The following is a 10,153-nucleotide window of genomic DNA, read 5'->3' on the forward strand; positions in this document are numbered from 1 at the left end:
TCCCACCTCGGAACTGAGAAACCCTCACCTCTGGAATTAGCCCAGGTGGCTCTCCCAGGAAATACAGGGGACAATCCCAAGGTGCATCCACTCATCTCCTGAAGACATAAGACATCTCCTTATGGGCTCCCTCACTCTATTGCATATGTTTGTGTGAAATTCTGTGCAGACTCTGAAGACCCCTGCATGTAAATAGTAGGTGATGCTTACTTCCGAAGGCATGTCCCCTCTCTCTGATGCTGCCGGGGAGGGGTCTTTTGTGGGCAGGACCATCTTCTGTGGTTCACTTCCTTCCTGTGCACCTGTCAGGGAGGCCCCCTGGCTGGTCCCTGTAAAGACAGAGAGGCACTCACCACCTTTGCTTTCTATTTATATCATTTACCTCTGAAATAGTTCATTTCAATCTGTTGTGTGTTGTGTGTATCCTTCATTGTTACAATCTAAGCTCATCAGAGTAGGAACCTGATGCTTTTTGCTCTTCCCTCCCCAGCTCCTGGGGCAAATATCGCCAAATACAGTCCCTTTGCAGATGTTCACGAAGCACCTACTAGATGCCAGGAGTCTAAAGGCACAGACGTGATCCAATGAGCTGCTAGGGTATCTCCGCCAACGTACTGAGTGACTCTTGATGCTTCAGGAGCCTACCTACAAGAGCTATGTTCTAGAACACAGTGTCCTTTGGTCCTGAAACAGCCCATGCAATTAGAAATAGAGACATGAATGGCAAAGAACGGTGTGTTGACAAAAGTATTTTACAAAGCCCCATATTTTCATAGACTTCGATGTTCTTTAAAAGAAATGCATTAACTTCTCCTATCAGAAAGAGTGCAGCCTTTATTTATTTATTTATTTATTTATTTATTTATTTATTTATTTATTTAGGAACTAAAAAGGAATTTGTTTTTTGAGGAGAAGAGGGTGCAAGCAATGTAAAAGTCAAAAGCTTATCTGGCTTTCACTGACTTCTTTCTCTGCTTCTCAAATAGGGGTTGGATTTTATTTGTACATTTTCTGAGGGTCCTGATCTGCTGGTGGAATCCGTTCTATAGGGAAGCCGTGGGACAGATTCCTTAAGAGACTCTTCGGGAGAACCCTCATTGGAGTGTCGTCAATGTTGCCTACTTCTTGCCCACCTGCTTCATGTGTATTACAGAATAGACGTTGTATGTAATGAAGAGCCCAGCACGTGGTGAAAAGAAGCTCTAGAAGAAGCTTCACTTTGCCATCTCAGCACTGGTCTCAGTCCTACATTATTTTGTCCACGGACAGAGGATCTTTTTGATTTTCCGAAACCCATGAGTCCTCTCAGTCCTCCCTTGTCAAGTAGACTTTATTCCTAGCAATTTGTAAAACGTCAACATCATGGTCTCCATGGCATGTTCCATTTGAGGTGGCATTTCAGTGAGGTCTGTTGAAACCTTGGCCAGAGGTGCAGTGGCAGCGGCAGGGACAGTGGCTGGCTGGGATGCACAGCCAGTGAGCCGAGTGCAGCCTTCTAAAGTCATTCTTGTGGTTTATAAAGCTAATTTCAGCCCAATTTCTAAAGATCCTAAGCCCCTGAAACATCAAAATCTTTCTGGTTTGTGCACGAAAGCCCTCAATGGTTTATCTCATCTTCATGCCTTTGATCATTGTTTTCTGGGTCTCTCCTGGCAGCAGCCTGACTGTGAGACTGTGCAGAGCAGACGCGGGACCCTGACTTTTCCTGAAGACTCACCCAACTCTGCACTGTGAACATATGTTCCTGTGCTGCATGGAGAGATGTTCTACAGAGAGTGGGACGCCCCGGCGTTGGACCCAATCCACCAGAGTTCTTTCTCTGCTGCTTACGGGTTGTACGACCTGTGCAGGACCCTCCTGCCTCTGTGCCTCAGTTTCCACACTAGTCAGTCAGAGATAACCTGCCAACAGCAACCTCCCTGATTACTGAAAGGACGAAATGAAGTCAAATCCTTAAGGAGCACACCCCAAATGTCCAGTGCGTGGTCACTGGGGTGGGGGAGCCGAGGGTGGGTGATACTGGAAAGTTCTGTCACATTTCAGCTCTCCACAGTGAATGAAATCAAGAGAGTGTGTTGTTAGCAAGAATATTTCACCATATTTCAGACTCTCACAAAGAGCAACGATGGATAAGAGAGCAAACAAAATTTCATATTTCTATCCTTGTGTGGCGAATCCTAGCACGCTGGCCCTAGTAGAGCTGTACCCTAGTTTACTTTGACTTTTCATTTATTCTAATTTAAACTGAGAGAGGAGGCCACTCTATGACAGCGATCTGAAATTTATAATAATTGCCATGTTGGTTACTCAGTCAAACCTAGAAGTCCACTGACTACAAATGGCATCCATCTCTGATGCTTACTTACCCACATCACGCTGTAATTTTGTGTTGAAATGGTCAGATGTCAGCAATTTCACATGGGACAGTCTTACTGGTAGTCCCAGAACTAAACAGAGAGAGGGCCCCCAAATACTGAGTAAAAACCGCATCATTTTATCTAGTGCAGACTCTCCTGAAATCTGATTCCAGTACTGACTTCATCTTCATATATTCGCCCTACCATTGAGAGCTCATTTTTGTTCCTCAAAGAGTCTTCTGGAATTCTCTGAGCAGTCACACACCCAAGACCCCCATCCTATCAATTTGCCTAATTTGACAAACATCTGATACTCCTAGGGGATGGTCCCATGAGGTGAATTTAGCAGACTGCTTAGCCCACGGGTGTCTGTGTCTTGCTCTAAATATCCCCTTAGAAGTGCAAATGCGCCAGCAAGCCACAGCACACCGTGTGTGAGCGCGCAGTTCTGGAGCACTAACACATTTAGCTGCAGGGCTCGACTCCGCACGTCTGTCAGAATTATATCTTTTCTGCCTGCAGCATTTGAGCTGTTGAAGCAGGTAACAGCCTACACCTAGAAGAACGTACATAGGGAAATGTTCACAGAATATCATAATGTGAAATGCCAGGACCATTTAAACACAAAGGTGGGAGCGCTGCCAGCTTCCCTCTGCAAGGGGCACAGACCGAGAGCTCGGGTTCAGATGGGCAGGGTTCTCTGCACGCTGCTGCATTAGTGAGAGGTGCACAAACCAAGAGAGACCCAGGCACCTTCTGCTCCTGCTGCCCCTCCTGAGCTACCCGGCATCTACCCATCCCACTGACCACCTCCATACACTCACTATGGGTCCCCTTGACCTCCTGCAGGAGCCCCTGGGTGGTGCTCACAAGGACCCTTGGCCACGCCGGCCCCTGCCCCGCAGCTGCGCAGGAGCCAGGCCCTCTGCAACCTGCCCGCTTGTTAGATGCAGTTCATATCATCGTCCACGGTGTCCCAAGTTTCCAGCTCCCCGTGTAGGCGTTAGAAAGTGGCAGGCTCAGGATTCAAACTTGGGGAGTTGTTTTTACAGCCAAAAGCTGGGAACAGAGGTGCCAGCAGGACCCTGGGAGGGGCTTTCAAAAGAGATAGCCAGTTTAGGGAACTGGGGGATGGTGACCAAAGTTGTCATAGTGGGGCCTCCGGGCAGAGAGGACCCTATCAGGATGGTGTACTGATCCGTCTGTCCCAGAAAAGCACAGGCTCCCGCCTCCCCTCCCCTTCTTCTTTCCTTCACACCTGCTCCTTTCAACAGAGATTTTTAAATGAATGGAGAGCTCACTCCACGGAGGGCATACAATTATGGCAGATTTCTCTCACTTAACACCTCTCTTTTCAAGTTCAAAGCATTACCTCAAATGCTCTTGGTTATTCTCTTTGGTTTTTCTTTTGAATAGGAATGTTTCCCCTAGGCCACCTGTGTTGTAAACTTCCTTAGGACGTGCTGAATGTATGCAAATAGCAGCCATTTGTTACTACCTCCCTGGTTGTACTGTCTCTCAGAAATATCCTTTGTATATATTTACAGCATCTGGTTAAGAAATCACGTCAGCGTGCAGAATGGGCCAGGTCTGGCTCCACCTCCTCTCAGCATAGAAAAGCTTATTAATAGGCTGTGGAGACAGTAAGGCTTACAAGCAGCGGGGTTGCCCGGGACACGTCTCGCTCCCTCTCTGGTCATCATAAGGGGCCTGCAGGCCACCTTGAAAAAGGTTGACATTCAGGAAATATTGGTTGAACTTCATTCTACTGCCCAGGACTTTTCTAGTTGCCAGTGACAGAAATGCTTCCAGAATCCACTAAGAACCAGAGTTCCAAGTCCATGTGTCTGGGAGGGAGTTTGATGCCCTTGGAGGGAAGTGGTGTGGTCCAGAGCAAGAGCCAGCACCCCCAGGGGAATGGGAACGGGATTCAGAGATGCCTGCTCTCTGCAGGTCGAGTTCATTCCTGTTGACCTCTATGGGGCCTCCTCACCAGCAGTCAGGCCTTTACCAGTGGGAGACCTGAAGCTTGGAGGCCCCATGGCCCTCCTAGCCCCATGACACCAGAGGTACCATGCTTCTCCAGGTGCAACTGTAGCATCCCAGAGAGCCTGCCTGGGTCTTCTGCCCATGAGATGGGCCACAGTGAGGCCAATGTGGGGGATCACCACCAAGGGCCTCATCCACCATGATGGGGGGCAGGGGTCTGGTCTGGTGATGCTGATGAGGATCTATTTTTTTAATTAATGAATGAATCTTATAATGGTTGAAAATGGTAAATGTAAAGGAACACAACACCCCATATCTGTGAGGCTCCTCCCAGGTGAAGAGCTCTGTGTGAAGAGCATCCCTTAATGCTCCCAGCTCCATGTGGAGCAGGTACTGGTCTTATTCCCACGTGGCACGTAAAGAAACTGAGGCGGGTACAGATCTGGCCCGGGACCTGTCCGTGGATGGCGGCGGGCCTGAATTTCAAATATAACTTCCTGGTACCCAAGTCCAGTTTTTAACCACTGCATGCCACCGCCTCTTCTAACAACAAAGGATGCCATTGAAATCGGCAACAGGGAAATTTTACAATCCTTAAACACAAGGCAGTATCATTACAAAGCTAATAGCTGAGAATGTTTGATACTCCTCTAAATCTCTTTTAAAAAAATTGTACCTTCCGGGGATCCCTGGGTGGTGCAGCGGTTTGGCGCCTGCCTTTGGCCCAGGGTGCGATCCTGGAGACCCGGGATCAAATCCCACGTCGGGCTCCCGGTGCATGGAGCCTGCTTCTCCCTCTGCCTGTGTCTCTGCCTCTCTCTCTCTCACTGTGTGCCTATCATAAATAAAAAATAAAAAAAAAAATTGTACCTTCCTAATGTGATTTTCAGATTTGAGAACATTTCCCTCCAATCTTACAATTTCCATCAGAATGAAGGGATCCACCAGTTCATTGTTTATCTGTCCTGACTGCTGGGTGTTCCGCTTTGAAACAACGTGAGAGAAGGCCAGGCCTCCCATTCTTGCCAGAAAGGACTATTTTTAATGCATTCACATATTTTCACAAGAGCAAAGATGTACTGAGCACATGCAGTGAGTCAAGCCCTCTCCGAACACTTGCATTTGCTGACCCAAGTAACCCACAGGGTCATCTACAAATTGCATATGATTATCTTCATTTTATGGATAAGGGGACCATAGTATTGAAAGACTGAAATCCCACCCAAAGGACCTTGGATATTAACCAGAAATACTTTGGTTGAAGATAAACTTACCTGAAAGCTGATCCCACTAACATGATTTTCAAGGAAAGTCATTGTAAGTGAAGCATCAATCAAGCTGGTGTGTACCAACCTCCTGAAAGGCTTCATAAATAAAGTTCTGAAATATGATGCCTGATTCTCACTTCTGTTACCTGTTCTAGAATACCAATTGGAGGTACAGTAGTGGTTTCCTACTACTGCACTAAATTGCCACAAACTTAGTGGCTTAAAACAATAAAATGTGATTACCTTACAGTTCTAGAGGTTTGCAGGTCTGCATTCCATCTCGAGGTTCTAGAAGGGAATACCTTTCCTTACCTCTTCTAGATTCCAGAGACCATACACCATGCTTGGCCTGTGGTGCCTTCCTCTGCCTCCAAAGCCAATGGGTGGCACTTTTTCTCTTCTCTGACTTTCTGCAATCACACCTTTTCCCTCCCCTCCCCCGCATCTGGCCTTCCTCAAATAAGGGCTCCTTTGATTGATTACATCTGGCCCACCCAGATAATCCCGCATCTCAGCATTTGCAAAATCCCTTTTTTCCAGATAAAGTAATAGAAGCTCGAGGAATAAGGATGTTGCAATGATTAATTTTATGTGTCACCTTGGCAGGGCCATAGGCTGCTCAGATATTTGGTCAAACATTATATTTGGTGTGTCTAAGAGGGTGTTTTTGGATACAATTAATATTTAGGGGCACCTGGGTGGCCCGGTCGGTTAAGCATTTGCCTTTGGCTCAGGTCATGATCTCAGGGTCTTGGGATCGAGTCCCACATGGGGCTTCCTACTCAGTGGGGAGTTTGCTTCTCCCTCTGCCTCTGGCTGCTGCTCCCCCTGCTTGTGCTCTCTCTCTGTCAAGTAAATAAATAAATAAATAAATAAATAAATAAATAAATAAATAAAATCTTAAAAAACATTATATTGGAAAGCTGAGTAAATAGATTGCCCTTCCTATTGTAGGTGGGCTTCATCTAATCAGTTGAAGGCCTGAACAGAATTTTAAAACGCCAAGAAGGAGGGATTCTGCTGCCTGTTGGTTTCCAGTGAGACACTGGCTTTTTCCCTGCTCTCAGACTTGACCTGGAAAATTCAGCTGTCCTGGTTCTCAGGCCTTTGGACTCAGACTGGAATATACCATCAGCTCCTCTGGGTCCTCAGCTTCTGATTCATCCTATAGAACTTGGGACTTGCCCACTTCCATTATTACATGGGTCAATTCATTATAATAAATCTCTTAAAAAATATTTTTATATATGTAAGTATATATGCACAAGTGCACATAATACATACGTATATTATACATGTATGTAACACATATGTATATGTGTATAAATACACAAATGTCCTGTCCTAGTTTGGACCTGTTGCTCCCAGGCATTCAAATAAACAACCAACCAATGAGATGTGAAGAAGCGGACGTGATGAAGAGGTGCCCAAGGGATAGGGCACAGCGGGGAGGAATAACATGGTGCTCCTGTGTGCGGTCTGGCAGGAGTCAGGAAACAACACTCTAATCAGATGGAAAACACCAGCCCTCTGTAATTACAGTCTGCCCCAGGTTCCTTTTAGACTATTGGCACTATGGGAGCAGTTTGCATCTAAATTAAAATTGGACTTCAAAGCAGTTGGATGAGTTTGCATTTCTAAGGATAGAAAAATGTGACAGACAGGTTACTAATTACTGTGGGGCTCTGCAGCAGTGACTGGGGAGAGGAAACAAGACAGGGTAATAATACGGCAGGTGGAGGTGCGCCGGCAGAAAGCAGGGAAAGAAGCCATCTGGGCAGTTGGAAGCTAACCTCTGGGATCCCTTTGTGTATGTGATAAACAGGTGACTCTTGAACAAGGTGGGACATTGATACCCCACACAGTCGAAAATCTGCATATAACTCTTGACTCCTCCAAAACTTTACTAATAGCTAAAAGTCTTGCTGATTGCATAAGCAGTCATGAGCACGTATTATGTATGTTTTATTTATTATACACTGTATTCCTATCATAAAGTAAGCCAGAGGAAAAAAATGCAATTAAGAAAATTATAGGAAAGAGGAAATACATTTATAGTATTGTACTATGTTTATTGGGAAAAAATCCATATGTAGGTGCACCTGCACGGTTCAATCTTGTGGTGTTCAAGGGTCAGCTGTATATTGGATGTATACCATGTATGTATGTGTATATTTCATGTTATTTTCACATTATTTTTGTGAAATATATATGGAAACTCAGAAAATAATATGAAATAACCCTATCTGTTGTAACACAGTATAAAATGTTGTACTGCTACAGTGTTACTTTTGTATTGTTTTTGTAAAGTGTATACCACCCATGAGTGATATATATTTCATATTAAATACACAGTACTATTAGGTGTACTATCTTTGTATAATATACTATACAATTACATATAATGTATATGGTCTTATTTTACAGCTCACTTCAAAAGTTTGTTTAATTTCTTCCATGATGACAAAAGAAATGATCTTATCTCACTAGAAAAACACTTATTAGATTTTTTTACAGATTTAGTTTAGGGCTTCCCTTTGCTGCTCTACTTTGCCATCCTAAATATTTATGGGGTCATTAATAAAATAAATCTGCTTCATCACCAATGTGACATGACAGGGCATAATGATAACATACAGAATCTATAAGGGCGCTCCTGGGGGGCTCAGTCAGTTAAGTATCTGCCTTTGGCTCAGGTCATGATCCTGGGGTCCTGGGATCCAGTCCCACACTGGGCTCCCTGCTCAGCAGGGAGTCTGCTTCTCCTTTTCCCTCTGCTGCTCCCCTTGTTCTCTCTCTCTCTCTCTCTCTTTCTATCTCCTCCTCTCTAATAAATTTTTTAAAAAGAATCTACTTTGGCCTTAGAAGCCTAAAAAAGTTCTATTTTCTGATATTTGTCTGGAATGGGAGGCACAATTATAGGGAAGGGGAAAAAAGGTCTGCCTGACTTCTAATGTCCAGAGCTCTTTACTGGTTAAGTTTCCAAACCTCCATTATTAGGACAACTCTAAACGTCTCCAGCTTTATATTCCTTCCTTAGGGGGTTACTTCAAATCTGTTCATCCGTGAACAAACCAGCTGCTTTGGAGGCCTTGGCTCCTTGTTTAGCTGAATGGCCTGATCTCCCTACACTTGGAAAAATCCGTGTATAGAATGCATGAGGACTGCAAAAAAAACAAAAACAAAAACAAAAACAAAACAAAACAAAACATATTTGCTGGTGGAAGGGGGTCAGCAGAAGGCTGGAGGGAGGCCCTGGGCTCTTCCTCATGAGTCCATTTTCACACTCTGCTTTATTATTATTAAAACCTAGGAAATCGGATGCATGGAGGGCAGTCACTCAGCTGTGTCTGTCTTTCTCACTTTCTCAGATTCCTATACTTAATTCCTTCCATTTCTCAAGACAGATGACAGCCAAAGGCAATATTTACAGCTAATCTGGATTGCAGCTTCAGTGAAATGAATTGTGACTCTCTCTCCCTTCTGCCCACCAAGACTAGCTCTATTCGTGAGCTCAGAACAGAGACTGCCTACAATTTATGTCTGTTTCCTTTAGTAAATCTATATTAAAAGCAGGCTCTTTGCTCTGTATCCAGAGGCTGCATTCTTCTAGTTTTGTTAACAAATTCATGTCACATGTGGTGTCTGTGTGTGTGTGTGTGTGTGTGTGTGTGTGTGTGGTGTTGTTGTTGATTCATCCTTATAGGAATATAGAGTCTGGCCCAAGATCAGACTAGATATTCAATCATTGCCAGATATTACTCACATTTACTCAATATAGTGGATTTCCCTTGGGTCCTCTCATTGGTCGTGTGAACATACTTGGAGAGGGCTGGTCAGGATAAATGTCCAGAAATTCAGTGGGTGATAGGAAAGGATCCCGGGTCCTAGGTGGTCCTGGAGGGAAGTTTTCTCTCTGAGATGTGTCCTCCCCTATGCTCCCCTGCAGCAGTGCTCAGCTGACTCTCTCTGCCTTTCTGTTTACAACCCTCCACATTGAATGGACCTTATGGCCAGGCTTTTCCTCAGGCCACTCCATCTGGGAAAAGACTGGCCACTACCCTCCAACCCCTACTTTATATCAGAGCTTCCTACCAGGACTTATCTAAAGCCTGTTGATTTTCCCGGGACTCCCCAGTAGTGTGTACTCATCTATTTGATGGGCTGTCCTCTTCTCATGCCCAATCCCCAAATTAGGGCAAGATGGCGGCTTCTTCCAGAATCTCCATGCCAGTGGTTCTTCGTTTGCTTGCAGGTATCAGAAAACCCACTCAAACAAGATTCAGCAAAGAGAAGTTCCATGTAATCTGATATAAATAAAGTGTTTAAGAATATAACAGGGTGCCTGGGCAGCTTAGTCTGTTAAGTGTCCAGTTCTTGGTTTCAGCTGAGGTCATGATCTTAGGGTCTTGGGATTGAGCCCCATACTGGTCTGAGCTCAGTGCCCAGTGCAGTCTGCTTGAAATTCTCTGCCTGTCTCTCTGCCACCCTCCTGCTCGTGTGCTCTCTCTCACGCTTTGTCATAAATAAATAAATAAA

The 10,153-nt window shown here is 44.9% G+C and overlaps 1 pseudogene; it reads right to left on the reverse strand.

The window, feature by feature from the left end:
- Nucleotides 1-1,118: 1,118 nt before the first annotated feature.
- Nucleotides 1,119-1,397, reverse strand: LOC111092655 (annotated as a pseudogene).
- Nucleotides 1,398-10,153: the final 8,756 nt, after the last annotated feature.

This window comes from Canis lupus, chromosome 26 (genome assembly GCF_011100685.1).
Source record: "Canis lupus familiaris isolate Mischka breed German Shepherd chromosome 26, alternate assembly UU_Cfam_GSD_1.0, whole genome shotgun sequence".
Lineage (NCBI taxonomy): Eukaryota > Metazoa > Chordata > Mammalia > Carnivora > Canidae > Canis > Canis lupus.